A 20,961-nucleotide genomic window follows, 5' to 3' on the forward strand; every position below is an offset into this window, starting at 1 on the left:
CCATTGTGTCACTTAGTTGTCATACTGAATCAGCAAATGTATATTATCACAGTGGCGCGTTGGAAGACACAATGTAAGTAACCTTATTTACAGTGCATTCGGAAACTATTCAGACCCTTTGACTTTTTCCACATTTTGTTACGTTACAGCCTTATTCTAAAACGGATTTAAAAAATGATAATAATCCTTATCAACCGACACACAATACCTAATAAAGACAAAGCAAAAACAGGTTTTTATACAGTTTTGCAAATTTATTAAAAGTAAAAGTGAAATATGACATTTAAATAAGTATTCAGACCCTTTACTCAGTACTTTGTTGAAGCACCTTTGGCAGCGGTTACAGCCTCGAGTATTCTTGGGTATGACCCCACAAGCATGGCACACCTGTATTTGTGGAGTTTCTCCCATTCTTCTCTGCAGATCCTCTCAAGCTCTGTCAGGCTGGAAGGGGAGGGTCGCTGCACAACTATTTTCAGGTCTCCAGAGATGTTCGATCAGGTTCAAGTCCGAGCTTTGGCTGGGCCACTCAAGGATATTCAGAGACTTGTCCTGAAGCCACGCCTGTATTGTCTTGGCTGTGTGCTTAGGGTCATTGTCCTGTTGGAAGGTGAACCTTGGCCCCAGTCTGAGGTCCTGAGCGCTCTGGAGCATGTTTTCATCAAGGATCTCTCTGTACTTTGCTCCGTTCATCTTTCCCTCGATCCTGACGAGTCTCCCAGTCCCTGCTGCTATAAAACATCCCCACAGCATGATGCTGCCACCACCATGCTTCACCGTAGGGATGGTGCCAGGCTTCCTCCAGACTTGACGGTTGGCATTCAGGCCAAAGTGTTCAATCTTGGTTTTATCAGACCAGAGAATCTTGTTTCTTGTTGAGAGTCCTTTAGGCAAACTCCAAGTGGGCTGTCATGCCGTTTACTGAAGAGTGGCTTCCGTCTTGCCACTCTACCATAAAGGCCTGATTGGTGGAGTGCTGCAGGGATGGTTGTCCTTCTGGAAGGTTCTCCCATCTCCACAGAGGAACTCTGGAGCTCTGTCAGAATGACCATCAGGTTCTTGGTCACCTCCCTGACCAAGGCCCTTCTACCCCGTTTGCTCAGTTTGGCCGGACGGCCAGCTCTAGGAAGAGTCTTGGTGGTTCCAAACTTTTTCCATTAAGAATGATGGAGGCAGCTGTGTTCTTGGAAACCTTCAATGTTGCAGACATTTTTTGGTACCCTTACACAGATCTGTGCCTCGACGGACAATTCCTTTGACCTCATGGCTTGATTTTTGCTCTGACATGCACTGTCAACTGTGGGACCTTATATAGACAGGTGTGTGCCTTGCCAAATCATGTCCAATCAATTTAATTTAGCACAGGTGGACTCCAGTCAAGTTGTAGAAGCATCTCAAGGATGATCAATCGAAACAGGATGCACCTGAAGCTTAATTTCGAGTCTCATAGCAAATGGTCTGAATACTTACAGTGGCAAGAAAAAGTATGTGAATCCATAGGAATTACCTGGATTTCTGCATGAATTGGTCATACAATTTGATTCGATCTTCATTTAAGTCACAACAATACACAAACACAGTCTGCTTAAACTAATAACACACAAACAACTATACATGTTCATGTCTTTATTGAACACACCATGTAAACATTCACAGTGCAGGGGGGGAAAAGTATGTGAACCCTTGGATTTAATAACTGGTTGACCCTCCTTTGGCAGCAATAATCTCAACCAAACTTTTTCTGTAGTTGAGTCTCAGACCTGCACAACGGTCAGGAGGAATTTTGGACCATTCCTCTTTACAAAACTGTTTCAGTTCAGCAATATTCTTAGGATGTCTGATGTAAACCGCTATCGAGGACGTGACACAGCATCTCAATCAGGTTGAGGTCAGGACTCTGACTGGGCCACTCCCGAGGCACATTTTCTTCTGTTGAAGCCATTCTGTTGTTGATTTACTTCTGTGTTTTGGGTCGTTGTCCTGTTGCATCACCAACTTCTGTTGAGCTTCAATTGGCGGACAGATAGCCTTAAATTCTCCTGCAAAATGTTTTGATAAACATGGGAATTCATTTTTCTGTCGATGATAGCAAGTTGTCCAGGCCCTGAGGCAGCAAAGTAGCACCAAACCATGATGCTCCCTCCATCATTTTTTTACAGTTGGGATGTGGTTTTGATGTTTGTGTGCTGTGCCTTTTTTTCTCCACACATAGTGTTGTGTTCCTTCCAAACAACTCAACTGTAGTTTAATCTGTCCACAGAATATTTTTCCAGTAGCGCTGTGGAACATCCAGGTGCACTTTTGCAAACTTCAGACATGGAGCAATGTTTTTTTTGGACAGCAGTGGCTTCTTCCCTTGACCACCATTCTTGTTTAGTGTTTTACATATCGTAGACTCGTCAACAGAGAGATGTTAGCATGTTCCTGAGATTTCTGTAAATCTTTAGCTGACATGCTAGGATTCTTCTTAATCTCATTGAGCATTCTGCGCTGTGATCTTGCAGTCATCTCATTTTGTTGGTTGTTGGTGCAGTGGGGGACGGTGGCTTGAGGGGTGGGGGGGAGGTCTCGGATGGTTGAGGGGCAGCTCTCTGGGAACTGTGTGTGTGTGGGGGGGGGCAAATAAATTCATAAAAAATCCTACAATGTGATTTTCTGGATTTTCTTTTCTCATTTTGTCTGTCATAGTTGAAGTGTACCTATGATGAAAATTACAGGCCTCTCTCATCCTTTTAAGTGGGAGAACTTGCACAATTGGTGGCTGACTAAATACTTTTTTGCCCCACTGTACACATGATAAGACACGCATTCTACACACTCGTACACATGGATGTTGTATTGTAAATATGTGATAGTGTAGTAGTGGCCTGAGGGAACACATTAAATGTATTGGGTAAAGTGTTATGAAATGTAATGTCATGTGATATTTTAAATGGTTTATAACTGCCTTAATGTTGCTTGACCCCAGGAAGAGTAGCAGCTAATGGGGATCCTTAATAAATACAAATACAAAAATACTAATAGCCATGATTTACATTTTGTAGAAAGTTTTCAATAGGATTTAAAAATTTCAGCTTAGCGTTGTCTACTTTCAGCATCCTCTTTTTTTGATTGGGGACCTTCTTACTGATGAATGTAATTGTTTTTCTTGTGCTGTATTTTAGTTTGTTTTACATTGTATCTGATTTTAATTTAATTTTGTCTGATGAATTGTGTGTGCAGGGCTCCCTTGTGAAAGAGACCCTGGTCTCAATGGTGACTCCCTGTTTGAATAAAGAATGAGAATAATAGGGTGCCATTTAGGACGCATCCAAGGAAAGGAAGCTCCCTATGGGCACTGGTCAAAGTAGTACCATTTGGGACAGAGGACCCCTCCTGTATAGTCTAATCAAATTTCACACATGGCTTGGTACTAATGTGTGTGTCAGCCCCTGAGGAGTGTGTGAAGCTGCTGATCTGAGTGGCACCACTCACCTTTAACACCCCCGCGCTTGGTCTGCCACTCTGGCTGCTGAGGCGAGCTCGGTGATGGCCTACGGTGGGCTGCAGGGTTGTTCAGGGCCCCAGTGACGCAGTTGTGGCTGAGTCATCTTCGCGCCACAGTCACTCACCACGTCTGTCCAGAGGGAAGAGGACAGGATCTGTCCATAATTTTTTTTTACACATTTTATTTAACCTTTATTTAACTAGGCAAGTCAGTTAAGAACAAATTAGTATTTACAATGATGGCCTACCCCGCCAAACCTGGATGATGCTGGGTCAATTGTGCACCACACAGGACTCCAATCACAGCCAGATATGATATGGCTTGGATTCGAAACAGGGACTGCAGTGACGCTTCTTGCATTGAGATGCAGTGCCTTAGACCACTGCGCCACTCGGGAGTCATTGCCACAGAATTAAATAGAACGCTGAAAATCAGAATCAGAATAATCTTTATTCACTAAAGACATTTACATTTACCAGGAATTTGACAATAAACAAAGTATACAGACAAATAACCAGAATAACTATATGGCTACATTGTATTGTTATACACTATTTTATATTGTATCAGTATGACTTTGGTAATAGTGTTGTCAGGGAAAGAGCTAGGGATGTTCTCTTTTATGATTATTTTAAAGTGCTCCTCTCCTAATAGTACATTCATGATACTACTGTACATATAATTAACCCAAAAGGCTAAGAAAGAGGCTAGATTAACCCTCATTATCAAAGGTCTAGTTTAACATAATATGGCATAATAGTTTTACTGGTATACTGTTAGGCCTAAGTAGCGCCCAGTGAAAGTCTATACACCCTTGCGCAGTATTCGCTGCCTCTAAAAAGGGAATAAATTGGGATTCTAGTTTGTGAGCTAGGCAGGCTACTGCAATGGAAGGTCTCCCACTCAGAAGTACGAGATGGGGAGGGGGGTGGGGCTAGGTTGACCACAGGTCTCCCCACTGGAAGCCCGAGGTAGGGGGAGTGGAGGAATCTATCAAATAGCGCACCTCTAACTTTGTACAGTACTATGCAATTAGTAAAATCAGTCACACTAAGAAATGCTGCCAAATAAATCACAATTCATTCATAATACTGTGAATATATAATTTCACAGACATATTGTTGCATTTTCTTCTGGTTTGTGCGAAATCATTAAGAATAATATAAAACCAGTCTGCTCACCACCAAGGTGAATTGATTTAGTCTTGACTCTTGGTTGACAGTACTGGGGGATGGGTAATGAATGTATTGATGCTCGAGTGCCAAATCAAAACAAATGGATAAGAAAAGGTCTAAGGCATCAGGTGCCCAGTTTGGCAAAAAGAGGAAAGAAGAAGAGGAGAAACGCGCAAAAGATAAAAGGTATGCAGCTATGTCATCTCTTTATTAGTATAATATTATGCATGTAATGAAATAGGCTAGTATAACACTTATGTTTGTTAGCCTATGTTGCCTGGTATGCTATTATACACAGTTTTCTGTCCAACTAGCTTACATAACATTGGATATAATTTCACACAGTTTCATCATGATAATGTGTGTAGCCTGCAGCAAAATGATTACAACTTATGTAGCACATTATTGATTTGGTTAACTTTCATTTGTATTTGTATTTATTATGGATCCCCATTAGCTGCTGTGAAAGCAGCAGCTACTCTTCCTGGGGTCCAGCAAAATTAAGGCAGTTTATACAATTTTAAAAACATTACAATACATTCACAGATTTCACAACACACTGTGTGCCCTCAGGCCCATACTCCACCACTACCACATATCTACAGTACTAAATCCATCTGCATTGTATATTGCGTATGTTATGTGTGTGTGTGGTGTTGTGTGTGGTGTGTGTGTGTGTGTGTGTGTGTGTGTGTGTGTGTGTGTGTGTGTGTGTGTGTATGCATGTGTCTGTGCCAATGCTTGTGTTGCTTCACAGTCCCCGCTGTTCCATAAGGTGTTTTTWAAGTTTTTTTATCTGTTTTTTTTCAATCTAATTTTACTGCTTGCGTCAGTTACTTGATGTGGAATAGAGTTCCATGTAGTCATGGCTCTATGTAGTACTGTGTGCCTCCCATAGTCTGTTCTGGACTTGGGGACTGTGAAGAGATCTCTTGTGGCATGTCTTGTGGGGTATGCATGGATGTCCGAGCTGTGTGCCAGTAGTTTAGACAGACAGCTCGGTGCATTGAAATACAGTATATGAGTCTGACACCCTAAATACATTTGTTGCACAATTAAATATACACGTCATTGTGCACAATTTATCAAACTTTCAGAATAGGAAACAAATTAACCATACAACCTCCTTGGCTAATTCTAGGCATAAGACACCCCAAAAGACTCAATATATCACAAAATATATAAAATATCAGCATAATATAGACGTCTTTAAAGTTAGCCGACAGCATTGGAAATTCCCTTTACTGAGCTCAGCACCTAGTCAATACAATCACAGAAAACCTTAATGATGTCACCTTAATTTGAAAATGGATTTAAAGAACTGATTTCAGCATTAAAAGACTCCAAAAAATGGCCAATAATTTCAGGTCCAGTACCATCGTTGGGTGTGAAAGATTCAGCAGACTGCTGGCATTACACATCTGGCTAAAAGACTACTGTAGCTCTGCTGGAGTCACTTTTATTGATAACTTTGACACGGCGACAGGTTCCCACGCATCAGCAGGGGTGACCGATCCGCTCCTGATCCCTGGGATCGTCCCTTGGGTTGGCGTCCTGCGGCTGGAGCCGAACGCGCCGGGGAGGGGATACCGTCAGGTATGCTCTCTCTCCGGGCGCTCTAGGTCGCCATGCTCCTGCGTCTTAGCCAGATTGACAGGTTTCCCGCGCCTTTGCAGAGGTGTCCGGTCCGCTCCTGATCCCTGGGATCGTCATTTTGGTCGGTGTCCTGCGGCTGGAGCCGCACTGTCATGTGTGCTCCTTCTCCGGCCTCTTGGTCATCAGGCTGCTCATTTTGGCGCACACCTGTCACCATCATTACGCGCAGCTGCGCGTCATGACACTCACCTGGACTCCATCACCTCCTTGATTAACTTCCCTATATATGTCACTCCCTTTGGTTCCTTCCKCAGGTGTTTCTGTTTCAGTTTCATGTCTGTGTGTTGTTAGGGTTTCTTGTTTTGTATTATGTTGTTAATTTTATTAAAACACATCATTACAAACTGCCTTACCTGGACAATTGTATAATCTGCCCCATTCAGGGAACAGGCCACAATGGACACGAGGACCCTCTTGAATCACATTTGTGTTATGGGCCTCACCCTAAACGAGTAGAAGAGTCACCTGACCTCCTCACGGAAGTGATCTACCTCAGGATGTCCATAGACTTGATTCTCATGAGGGCACGTCTCCCTCAGGTGAGAGTAGCAAAATCTTAACCTACCTCAACCGATTTCGGCTCGGACGATCCGTAGGTGTTAGAGTGCCAACAGTTAGTTGGCCTACTGACGGTGACTTCACTGTTGGTTCCGCTGGGCATTCTCAATCAGGCCACTCCCACGGCCGGCATCCAAAACAACACCGTCAACTGTTGGTGATGAGTGCATGTTTGAGGACCCTATCGAAGTGGCTATCCCACTCCTTCCTGTTTAAGGGTCAGAGTCACCGATTAATCTGGTATTGTGATACCATATTGGAGTGATCCAATATAGTGCAATATAACGAATGTTACGTATGTAACCACGGTTATGTGAGCTATTGGATCACTCCAATCCTCTTTGTCAGTGATCTACGGCGCCTCGAAAAGAACACGAGGTGGAAGTAGTGCGGCAGCAGCTCTTTAAGGGGGTCAGCCGCAGCACTACCCGGTACACGGGACTCATTTGAAATTCTTACTCGGAATGCATCCTGCCGTGCAGAAGGATACCATATTGGAGTGATCCAATAGCGCACATAGCCATGGTTACATACATAACCTTCGTTTTCAGCAGTGGCCAGCACTGTATGTGAAGCTATTCACAATAAAGATCAGCCACAATAGTGGAATTTGCAGTCCGCCTTTAAAATAAAAGTCCCTGATTGAAACGGATACAAATAGTGGAATCAGTTCCAAACTTGTGCTAGATAATACTTAACAAGTTTGGAATGTTTTTATATAAATTCAACAACAGACAATAATTAATTAATTTGACAAAAAGGAAAAATCTTTTAAAATCGCACTGTGAATGTATTAGTCTTCATAATTGAATTGGGGCATACTTACACTGAGTATACCAAACATGAGGAACACCTTCTTAATATTGAGTTGCACCCCCTTTTGCACTCAGAACAGCCTCAATTCATCGGGGCATGGACTTTACCAGGTGTCGAAAGCGTTCCACAGTGATGCTGGCCCACGTTGACTCCAATGCTTCCCACAGTTGTGTCAAGTTGGCTGAATTTCCTTTGGGTGCTGGACCATTCTTGATACACACGGTATACTGTTGACTGTGAAAAAGCCCAGCAGCATTGCAGTTCTTGACACAAACCGGTGCACCGGCACCTACCACCATGCCCCATTCAAAGGCACCTAAATCTTTTGTCTTTCCCATTCACCCTCTGAATGGCACACATACACAATCCATGTCTCAAGTCTTAAAAATCCTTCTTTAACCTGTCTCCTCCCCTTCATCTACACTGATTGAAGTGGATTTAACAAGTGACATCAATAAGGGACCATAGCTTTCACCTGGATTCACCTGGTCAGTCCTTGTAATGTTTTGTATACTCAGTGTATATTTCACTGTAGAGCCTTACCTATGAATTGTGGATCAATGGAATTGTGAATCAGCCTATTCAGTGACACCCACAGAACACAACTGTGAATAGTTTACACACATATACAGCCTAACCTATGAATCTTGTTTCCATGGTGCAAAAGCAGGCAAAATCAGTCGAGCAATGCACCGTGACATCGATCAACCAATGGTGTGTTAGATACCACCCACAGACGTTTGATTGACACACCCATATTATCATATTGGAGGAAGAGATACAGAAATAAATTAATAAATATATAAATGAATTAAATTAAAGTTTGAATAATTAGATAATACATAGATAAATAATTAAATAAATAGAGATATGTAGAGCAAATTAATACATTGTCGTCAGTTTTTTTCATATTTCCTTTCTCATTTATTTAATAATGTCTCGATTTATTTATGTATCTATTTACAGTGCATTTCTGTTTTTTAATATAAATTTGCTACAATTTCTAAAAACCTGTTTTCACATTGTCATTATGGGGTATTGTGTGTAGATTGTTGAGGAAATTGTTTTATTTAATAAATTTTAGAATAAGGCTGTAACGTAACAAAATGTGGAAAAAGTCAAGGGGTCTGAATATTTTTCAAAGGCACTGTATGTGTGCATTTATTTAATTCTAATTACGGAAGGTTTGGTCCTCCATATTAAATCAAGACCAAAAAGCTAATTTTAGTTCTCATGAATTTGTACGATATAGTCAATTTTGACTTTGTGTCTGTGTTATTTAGTTATTTAAAAAAAAACAGGTCCTACCTTCCAGCTAGCTAATTAGCAATGGACAGAGCTAGCTAGCTAATGGCTCCACCGAGAAGAAGAAAGACTACACCCGTAGAAACTGTGGTGTGTCAGAGTTACAAACACAATATCTTTATTGCCAAGACGTCAGACCAATACGACAGAGGTGCACAAGACACATGGGGGAAGGTGTTGTGGGAGATGATTGGTTTGTAGATTAAGCCAATGAGTAATGCGCCGGGAGATTCTCCCGGCACTCTGTATTGGCTAATGAAGGCCAAGTTTGATGCGTTGGTCCTTGGGACATCAATTGAAGATGAAATTTTAAATTAAGATGACTTTTTTAATATATATTTTTATTTAACCTTTATTTATCTAGGCAAGTCAGTTAAGAACAAATTCTTCGTGATGCCTCTTGCACTGAGATGCAGTGCTACTCGGGAGCTTTACTTTAGAGCATGTGCCATCCTTCAGCACAACATGTCATCCTTCAACATGTCACCCTTAAAGCACATGTTTTATCATATTCAACATAATGGATATGTCACATTTGACATTGGTGAATAAATGTCTGCTTTTATATTTTTACCCATCTACCAATAGGTGCCCTTCTTTTCGAGGCATTGAAAAACTTCCCTGGTCTTTGAGGTTGAATCTGTGTTTGAAATACATTGCTCGACAGAGACCTTACAGATAATTGTATGAGTGGGGTACAGATGAGATGAGGTAGTCATTCAAAAATCATGTTAAACACTATTATTGCACACAGAGTTCATGCAACTTACTATGTGACTTGTTACTCACATTTTTACTCCTGAACTTATTTTGTCTTGTCATAACAAAGGGGTTGAATACTTATTGAGTCAACACATTTCAGCTTTAAATTTTTTATTAATTTGTAAACATAACTCCACTGACCTTATCAGTGTAGGCGAGTGCCCCCCAAAAATCTAAATGTAACACATTTTAAATGCAGGCTGTAACACAACAAAGTGTAAACAAAGTGTAAAAAGTGAAGGGGAGTGAAAACCTTCTCAAGGCACTGTAGATCTATTTGTTAGAAAGAATATTTTATTTCCCTTGTAAAGTAATGTTGAATGTAAAAAAATGGCTAACAACAAAATGTGTAAAAAGTCAAGGGGTGTGAAAACCTTCTCAAGGCCTGTAGACCTATTTGTTAGAAATAATACTATATTTCCCTTGACGAAGTGATGCTGAATGTAAAACATGGCTCAACTTACCCCACTCTCCCCCAATTAATGAAATTGATTGGTGACTGTTTTAATTGATGAAGCGAGACACAGAGACAAAGACATAGACATCCATCCAGTTTGACTGTGCCCAACKCCTACACAAGTTCAACGTACTACCCTCCAGCATCCCACTGTAAAAAAAAAAAGAAAAAAAAAGGGGTTGATAACTACCTTGGAGGTGATGACTGAGAACTCAACCAGCGGGACTAATGCAAGGCATTTTATAGTAAAGTCCATCCTCCTGGATGTTCATGACAAATCACAGATGAGAGAATTTATACAAAAGGTACATTGTGCTCTCATGCAACAGACATCAAGAATACATTGCAACAAGTCTCTTGGTCATTTACTGCTTGTTTATACAGAAGTACTAATGTAACATAGACAGTAGGTCATTCCCTCGAACGATTAAGTTCAGTGTTCATCTGCCATATGGGAGAGGAAAAGGAGATTGGATGTCCCTGGCACAGAAAAACAGGCACACAGACACCAATCATAGAATGGAATGTTGTCTTTTCACCAAGCCATCGTAAATCTACTGTCAGTATTAATATCTCAGCAGCTCCTCTCAATTCACACAGACACATAGAGTTCTKAGAACACTATTATGTTGCCTATTAGATATGACAGTGGGAATGTACTAATATAGGGATACATTCTAATATAAAAGTAATGTGATTAACATAATGTTGTAATTCTACGACACTGGACAGAAATATAAACGCAACATGCAACAATTTCAATGATTTTACTGAGTTACAGTTAATAAGGAAATCAGTCCAGTTAAATACATTCATTAGGCCCTAATCTATAGATTTCACATGACTGGGAATACAGATCACATATACTTTAAAAAAACGTAGGGGTGTGGATCAGAAAACCAGTCAGTATCTGGTGTTATCACCATTTGCAGCATGCAGTTCGACACATCTTCGCACAGAGTTGATCAGGCTGTTGATTGTGGCCTGTGGAATGTTGTCCCACTCCTCTTCAATGGGCCAGCAGCATACCACCCTGCATCCCACTGCTGGCTAGCCACTGAAGCTAATCAGGGTTGGTCCTGGTTGGTCCCTGGATGGGAGGAGTAGGAGGAACTCTTTAGGAGGAACTCTTTCCTCTGGTCTAAAATAAAATATCTCAATGCCCCAGGGCAATGATTGGGGAACATTGCCTTGTGTAGGGTGCCGTCTTTAGGGTGGGATGTTAAACTGGTGTGCTGACTTTCTGTGGTCACTAAAGATCCCATGGCACTTATCATAAAAGTAGGGGTGTTAACTCCAGTGTCTTGGCTAAATTCCCAATCTGGCCCTCATACCATCATGGCCACCTAATCATCCCCAGCTTCCATTTGGCTCATTCATCCCCCTTCCTCTCCCCTGTAACTATTCCCCAGGTCATTGCTGTAAATGAGAATGTGTTCTCAGTCAACTTACCTGGTAAAATAAAGGTAAAATAAATAAATACAATTCAATGGGTGTGCGATGTTGCTGGATATTGCCGGGAACTGGAACACGCTGTCAATCCAGAGCATTCCAAACATGCTTAATGGGTGACATGTCTGTTGAGTATGCAGGACCATGGAGGAACTAGGACATTTTCAGCTTCCAGGAACTGTGTACAGATCCTTGTGACAAGGGGCCATGTATTATCATGCTGAAACATGAGGTGATGGCAGCAGATTAATGGCACAACAGTGGGCCTCGGGATCTCGTCAGGGTATCTCTGTGCATTCAAATTGCCATCGATAAAATGCAATTGTGTTCGTTGTCCGTAGCTTATGCCTGCCCATACCATAACCCCACCGCCACTATGGGGCACTCTGTTCACAACGCTGAGATCAGCAAACCGCTCACCAACAAGACACTATCTGCCCGGTACAGTTGAAACCGGGATTCATCGATGCAGAGCACAGTGTACCAGTGGCCATCGAAAGTGAGCATTTGCCCACTTAAGCTATTAATTCAGCTCATGAAACATGGGACCAACACTTTACATGTTGCTTTTATATTTTTGTTCAGTATAGTTACTCCAAAATMTTAACATAAATGACAGAATGAAAATAAGGAAGATAGTACAGAATAAAAATATTCCAAAACATGCTTCCTGTTTGCAATAAGGCACTAAAGTAAAACTGGAAAAATGTTGCAAGGAAATTTACTTAACGTCCTGAATACAAAGCGTTATGTTTGGGCCAAATCCAACAAAACACAACACTGAGTACCACTCGTTCATATTTTCAAGCATGGTGGTGGCTGCATCATGTTATGTGTATGCTTGTCATTGGCAAGGACTGTCAGGGACAGTACATATGCCTCCTACCTACACAAATGACTCATCATACAAAATACATTTGCGAGACTAGCCACCTCCTCTAATTACCTGGCTCCATCTGAAACATTGTTTAAGAAACTCAATATCTTGTCTATTTACGACATGTACGCCAATTATGCACTTTCACCTACAAATACTCATACCTTCCAGACAATTTACCTAAATCCGTTAATGGATTCTTCCAGGTTAATTCTGCGATAACCTTCACCCTCCCAACTGCCACACCTCACAGTCAATTCTCTATCAGATATAGAGGTACCATACTCTGGAATTCTTATCTTCACATCGCCAAAACATCATCATCCCTCAATAACGTCAAACTAAGACTGGGGGTCAGCCTGATGAACCAAACTACTCAGTAATCTCCTCCACACTTACATGCACACACACACACATTTAAACAATAAAAATMATTATTGATCAATTAATTTATACATTTATAATTAATCCGTTTTTTTGTGGTGTGGTTTTCATATAAGCCCTTTTTTATCTGTATTTGTCACGTTGTATAATGATAGGAGACAGCTGCAGGAATACGATTTTAATTTCTTTAGCCAAAATAGCACTCCCCCGGCCGGACCTGACTGTACTCAGCCCAAGGTAGAAAATCGGACCTGACTGTAACACCTCAGGAACCTGCCCAATTCCTGATTGACCCTCTCCACCTGCCCATTTGCTTGAGGATGGTACCCGAAGGTGAGACTGACCGTGACCCCCAGGCGTTCCATGAACGCCTTCCATAAGCGAGGTGAACTGAGGGCCACGGTCTGACACAATGTCCTCCGGGATCCCGTAGTGCCGTAAGACGTGTGTAAAAAAGAGCCTCCGCGGTTTGTATGGCCGACGGGAGCCCAGGCAGAGGAAGGAAGTGACAAGCTTTGGAAAACCGGTCCACAACGACGAGAACAGTGGTGTTCCCCTGGCTGGGGGGGAAGGTCTGTGACAAAGTCCACCAAGAGGTGAGACCAAGGTCATTGTGGAACTGGCAGGGGAAGAAGCTTTCCATAAGGGAGGTGTCTGGGTGTCTTAAACTGGGCACAGATGGATCAAAACAACCTAAAACAACGGGGTACGTGGGGGTGTCTARAATCAAAAAGGTAATCTGTTCTAAATTAGTGTCATAGATCAGCAGAGAAATGGGAACAGTGATGTGATGTACGAGCCCTGTCCCTATTGGACGATTATCTAGAGCACGAACCGGAACGGATGACTGTAGGGGAACCAAAGGAATGCGTAATGCAGAGGCCAGTGCGCTATCTAAAAGATTCACGGCAGCTCCAGAATCAATCAGAGCTAACGGGAGTGAGGGGCTAGGATATTCAGGGAATTTAATGGGAAAACACACTGGTTGAGTTGACAGAAAAGGAGAGGAGATCTTGCATCCTCCCTGGGTGGCAAGCCAGGATTCCCTGGCTTGTCACCTCCTGACCTATTAGTGGATAGAGGGCAGGTCGGGGAGAAATTYCAATTTTCTCCACAATAGGAGCAGAGGCCCGGATTTCTCCTTCTACACGCTGCCTCGGGCAAACGTGCAGAGCCCACGTCCATCAGCTCTGGCCACAGAGCAGGTGTAGCCATGGGCTCTGGATTCTGCGCAGGTCTACATCGGGACCGCAGAAGGTTGTCCAACCGGATTGCCATGCTGATGAGCTGGTCGAGTGACAGGTTGTCATTGTGGCAGGCTAACTCCTTATGTACCTCCTCCCGCAGTCCACTGCGGAAAACGGTGACCAAAGCCGATTCATTCCATCCGGTGGAGGCGAGGTACAGGTTGCATTGCAGAACGAATCCCTTGCATCTCACTGGGCGCGCCGTCAAAGCGCTCCGGGAGGGACAGGGGTATTCCGCGGACTGGCTCAGATGGGACGGAGGCAGGTAGTGGTGGTGTGGGAGCTGGTGCCGGAACCGGTGCTGGAGACTGGAGGGACTGCACATTCCCCTCCAAGTGCAGGATGGTTGCCAGTACACTGTCCATGGCGCTGCCGAGTCTGGAGAGACAGTGCTCGTGATGATGGACTGTCCCTACGATGGTCGCCAGCTCGGCCTTTCCTGCTGTCTCCATTAGATGGGTTGATTATTCTGTCACGTTGTATAATGATAGGTTGACAGGCGCAGGAATACAAAAATAGCTTTTATTTTAATTTTAATTTCTCTACCCAAAATAGCGTACGTCATGAACATGACAGGGACGAAGCCCAAAACAAACACACATTATATATATATATATATACAGTGGGGAGAATAAGTATTTGATAACCTGCAAAATCGGCAGTGTTTCCTACTTACAAAGCATGTAGAGGTTTGTAATTTTCATCATAGGTACACTTCAACTGTGAGAGACGGAATCTAAAACAAAAATCCAGAAAATCACATTGTATGATTTTTAAGTAATTAATTAGCATTTTATTGCGTGACATAAGTATTTGATTACCTACCAACCAGTAAGAATTCCGGCTCTCACAGACCTGTTAGTTTTTCTTTAAGAAGCCCTCCTGTTCTCCACTCATTACCTGTATTAACTGCACCTGTTTGAACTCGTTACCTGTATAAAAGACACCTGTCCACACACTCAATCAAACAGACTCCAACCTCTCCACAATGGCCAAGACCAGAGAGCTGTGTAAGGACATCAGGGATAAAATTGTAGACCTGCACAAGGTTGGGATGGGCTACAGGACAATAGCTTGGTGAGAAGGCAACAACTGTTGGCGCAATTATTAGAAAATGGAAGAAGTTCAAGATGATGGTCAATCACCCTCGGTCTGGGGTGGTGTAAAGCTTGCCATCATTGGACTCTGGAGCAGTGGAAACACGTTCTCTGGAGTGATGAATCATGCTTCACCATCTGGCAGTCCGACAGACAAATCAAGGTTTGGCGGATGCCAGGAGAACGCTACACCTGCTCGAATGCATAGTGCCAACTGTACAGTTTGGTGGAGGAGTATCGTGACTATTATTAATGTGATGACTTATTTTATCAAATCAATTAACTGTTGAATTATGTGATTAATCATGTAACAATTAACTCATTAGCAATCTTGGGGCATCCAAGGAAAAGTTATTTAACAAGTTACTATCTCCCGACTTAAACTCTAAAGATATAGCTCTTACATCAATAACAGTAAATTATTAATTATTACCTCAGTCTCATTCTAAACGTTGGTGACTTCATAAATCTGCACGAACCCTAGTCTAAATGATGATTCAGCGATACACAAATTGGCTTAATTATTTATTTACTAACCAACTAAATAATCACACAGAATTACATACACACACACACACACACACACACACACAGTATAGGTTATATTGATTACAAACATAATGCAATGTAAAGTCCCTAGTGGACTAACTCGATATGATGTCTTGTTACAAATATGAAAGGGGTGGGGAAAGAAAGAGCAGGAAAGACAGAGTGGGCTGGTACATACATGTGGAAGTTCTGCTCATAAGAATGAATACTTAATGCTACAGCATACAATGACATTCTAGACAATTCTGTGGAAATAGTTTGAGGAAGGTCCTATTTTAGCATGACAATGCCCCCGTGCACAAAGCAAGTTCCATACGAAAATGGTTTGTCGAGATTGGTGTGGAAGAACTTTACTGGCATGCACAGAGCGCTGACCTCAACCCCATCTAACACCATTGGGATGAATTGAAACACCGACTGCGAACTAGGCCTAATCGCCCAACATCAGTGCCTGACCTCACTAATGCTCGTGGCTGAATGGAAGCAAGTCCCCGCAGCAATGTTCCAACATTTAGTGGAAAGCCTTCCCAGAAGAGTGGAGGCTGTTAAAGCGGCAAAAGGGGGGGGGATATTAATGCCCATGATTTTGGAATGAGATGTTCAATGTGCAGGTGTCCATGTACTACATGTTGGCCATGTAGTGTATATCCATAGACTTTTTCAGGTCAATTCCATCACCCACCATGCACTCTTTAAAATAGCCTACCTACTTTTTCTGTGTCGGTAGGCCTACTCTGTCTGGGGTGAAAAGATAGGCTTAACTTTTGAACGTACCATGCTCAAATTCCTAATGACGTCTCAGATTTAATTATTTGCAAACAGGTAAAGTTTCTTGCAAACAAGACACACTGATTTGGCATTGGAGAAATATGATAAGATGAACACCCTTTTATATATAGATATTATTGTGGCCCTGGCGGCACAAAATCAAAGTCGGACTGCATGGAGATGCGTGGGGACATGGTCATGACGGGTGGCCGTATTGTGGGTGTTTCAGGAATAAGGTGTACATTTGACCWCCATTATCTAGGATGTGACAATGGTAAATAAATCTCTCAATTTTTGCTCATTTTTTGTGCGGTCTTGCAGGCCTTCTCATGCAGCTGCAACTGCAAGTGCATTTGTAAATCATGACCCATCTTGAGTTGGGCTCTGGGATGGTGCAATTGTTGAGAAAGTGAGCTTATGTTGTGTGTCGGGGTAAGGGCTGGAGTGTGTGAGGTGTCTGTGTGTATCCCACAAGTTGCGAAGGAAGAAGTAAAAGAGTAGGGACAAATAGAGGATGATCCACAGATATTATATATAACAAATCGAGGTGAGGGCAATGGAAAATGCATATGGCAATTGATCTACTTCAATTCGGTAAATGGCACTGTATGCCTCTTTTCAAAGAAATGGATCCCAGTCGGTTCAGGGCTATGGATACAGGGGTCGAGGTTGGTCTGCCGGGCATTGATGACAAGCCATCTCGAGATGAGGCCTTTTAGCGGGTGGAATAGTAGGACCAATTGGAGGTTTACTTAGTAGAAATGCAAATATCATCGTACAACTATATAGACACTCAACATTATGTTACTTTTTAATAGTACGTTTTACAAAAATATATTTCTGATTAAAAGAATGAAAGTGTGTCTCATTATGGTAAGTGGTGAAATAAGTATAGCCAGTTACAATTGTTAATGGGCTTAGCAGATAATAAGAAAAGACGATCAGTATTTACCTGGCTAAAAGAGAAAGGATTATAATATCTATTGTTACAGGAAACCCATTCAACAGTTTAGATGAAGTTTTGTGGAAAAAGAACTGGGGGGCAAAATATATTTCTCCCATGGGCAAAGAAATTCAAAAGGGGTTGATGGTTTTAATTAACAATTAATTTTGATCCAAATAGTGCAAATTGTCCAAACAGATCTCAAGGTGGAGATGGATTATTTTAAATATGTTATTGGACAATAAACAATAATGGCTTGATTAACCTATACGGTCCGAATAATTGATGCATCCAAGCTCTTTGAAAATATATAATAAGAATTTATCAACTCTACAAGCAACACTAACTCTATTATATATGTGGAGATTTTTAATACGGTCTTAAATACCTCTATAGACCGGAAAGGAAATCACACTACAAACGATCTCACCCTCAGGCACTTAAGGAAATCATGAATGTTCATGGATATATGGAATTAGTGGATATATGGAGACTTAAAATACCCTGATTTAGTGGAGATATACATGGCGGAGGCTGAATCAAGCTAGTCGTTCTTGACTACTTTCTTATAACCCCATTCTCTCTGGCCGCAAAAAAGTTAAAAAAGTGTTGATGAGGGACAGAATAGCGGTTCTGATCATCACATAATTGGCATATATATTTCTCTTACAGAATTTCCACGTGGGCAGGATATGGAAATTTAATCAAAGTCTACTAGATGATTAAATTTTATGAACTAGGACAGAAGATTTTATAACTGACTTTTTCAGACATAACATAGGTAATGCAGATCCCCTTATTGTGATGGGACATTCTTAAGTGTGCGCTTTAGAGCCATGCCAATTCAGTACTCATCTATAAAACCAAAGGGAATTGTAGCAAAAGAGTCCATATTAACAAAGGAAAATGAAGGGACACCAGTACAGTTAGATAGCAAACAAAGGATATTAGATCAAAGAGTCCAATTAAAACAAAGGAAATTGAAGGACTAACAGATACAGTTAGATAGCAATAAAAACGACACGGACATACGAGGCCACCAGAATAAGTTAGAGAATAAACGCAAAAAAAATGGAGTGAACTTATTCAAGAAAGGATCCAGGGTGTACATATATTATAAAAATAAAGCAAGGATGGAACAGTGTTATGGGGAAAAATGCCACCAAGATTCTTGTTCATCTTTCAAGTATAGGAAGCTACCAAAGTAGAAAAGCTATTTAAAAACTTGTTACAGAAATGATGGAGTGCACGCCGATGATTCACCAGAATGATATTTTTTAAAGAGAAGTAAAGTACTTTAAGAATATGTTTTCGTTTCAGGCTCCCTCCATCTCCACTAACTGAAAACTAATTGTATGGATTTTTTTGCCTATTAATAATGTAAAATTAACATTCTGTACAGAAAGATCTCATGTGAAGGCCAAATTGACAGAGGAGAACTTGCTTGATGCAGAATTGGGGCCTTAAAAGGATTGCGGAAGAACTCCAGGGCTGGATGGGCATAGCCAGTGGAAATATCAAAACTTTTTGGTGATAGACTGGCAAAGGACCATTATTATGCTTGTTTTAGATCCACTGCCTAGGTATAAATGGTAGATTATCAGAACACGGTCAACAAGAAGTCTGATATACGTTTAACGTGAACAGACCGCATAGTCAGATATATGAAGCATCGCAGGCCAAATTAACAAAATGTGAGACCTGCTTACAGCTTCGGAGTGTGTTGATGCAAAAATCCTAGCAAAATGCTTGGCCGCATAGAATAAAAAAAGTTTTTGTCAGATATTATTCATCCTAATCAGACAGGTTTTATCATGGACGATACATTGGAGATAATATAAGGCAAGTACTGGAAACAATAGAACACTATGAAATATCGGGGACACCAGGTCTGGTTTTATAGCTGATTTTGAAAAGGCTTTTGATAAAGTACGACTGGAGTTTATATAAAATGCCTAGAATATTTCAATTGGGGAATCTCTTATAAAATGGTGAAAATATGTATAGTAACCCTAGGTGTAAAATAGTAAATAATGGCTACACTCAGAAAATTTTAAACTATCTAGAGGAGTAAAACAAGGTTGTCCACTATCGGCATATCTATTTATTATTGCCATCAATGTTAGCTGTTAAAATTAGATCAAACATTAATATTAATGGATTAGAAATCCGTGGCTTAAAAACTAAGGTGTCATTGTACGCTGATGATTCATGTTTTCTTTAAAACCACAACTAGAGTCTCTCCACGGCCTCATAGAGGATTAGATACCTTTATCCTCTCTGGATTAAAACCAAATTATGATAAATGTACCATATACGTATTGGATCACTAAAAAATACACATTTATATTGCCATGTAGTTTACCAATTAAATGGTCTGACGGAGATGTGACATACTCGTATAAAAATCCCAAAAGAAAGAAATGATCTCACTCCAATAAATTTTTATAGAAAGTTAGCAAAAATAGATAAGATCTGCTACCATGGAAAGGAAAATACTGTCTATTTGTGGAAAAATCACCCTGATTAACTCTTTAGTCATATCACAGTTTTCCTATTTGCTTATGGTTTTGCCTACACCTAGTGACCTGCTTTTAAATTATATGAACAAAAAATATTCCATTTTATTTGGAACGGCAAGCCAGATAAAATTAAAAGGGCCTATTATATAACGAATATGAATTCGGAGGAGAAATATTTAAATATTAAAGCATTAGACCTCTCACTAAAGGCATCAGTCATACAAAAGTTATACTTAAATCCAAACTGGTTTCTAGTAAATTGGTACGAATGTCTCATCCTATGTTCAAGAAGGGCCTTTTTCCCTTTATTCAGATTACACCTGCTCACTTTCGGTTGTTTGAAAAGGAAATAATCTCCAAAAATATCCTTATTTTTTAAACAAGCCTTAGAAAGTGGTTGCAATTTCAGTTTAATCCACCTGAAAGGACGGAACAAATAGTACAACAAATATTGTGGTTAAATTCAAATATAGTAATTGATAAAAAAACTGTATTTATCGAAATGTTTAAAAAAGGTATAATTTTTGTGAATGATATCATAAATAGGACTGTGGAGTTATGTCACACATGCAGCTAACACAGACATATGGAAATGTCTGCTCTACCCAAAATTACAACCAATTAATTGCAGCATTACCACAAAAATGGAAGAGGCAAGTAGAAGGGGAAAAAAGTAAGGAACTGTATGTCGGCCCTGTATTAAAGAACATAAATGGTTAAAGAAAAGTGTGATAAATAAAAACATATACCAATTTAATTTAAGGACCAAAAAACTGACAGCTGTGCCATATAAATTGCAAAATAGTTTGGAAGAGATTTTCGATGTACCCATTCCATGGCACATGGTTTATGAATTGATACGGGAAACAACGCCGGATTCAAAACTCAGATAATATATTACATATA

This window comes from Salvelinus sp. IW2-2015, linkage group LG20, assembly GCF_002910315.2.
Source record: "Salvelinus sp. IW2-2015 linkage group LG20, ASM291031v2, whole genome shotgun sequence".
Classification (NCBI taxonomy): domain Eukaryota; kingdom Metazoa; phylum Chordata; class Actinopteri; order Salmoniformes; family Salmonidae; genus Salvelinus; species Salvelinus sp. IW2-2015.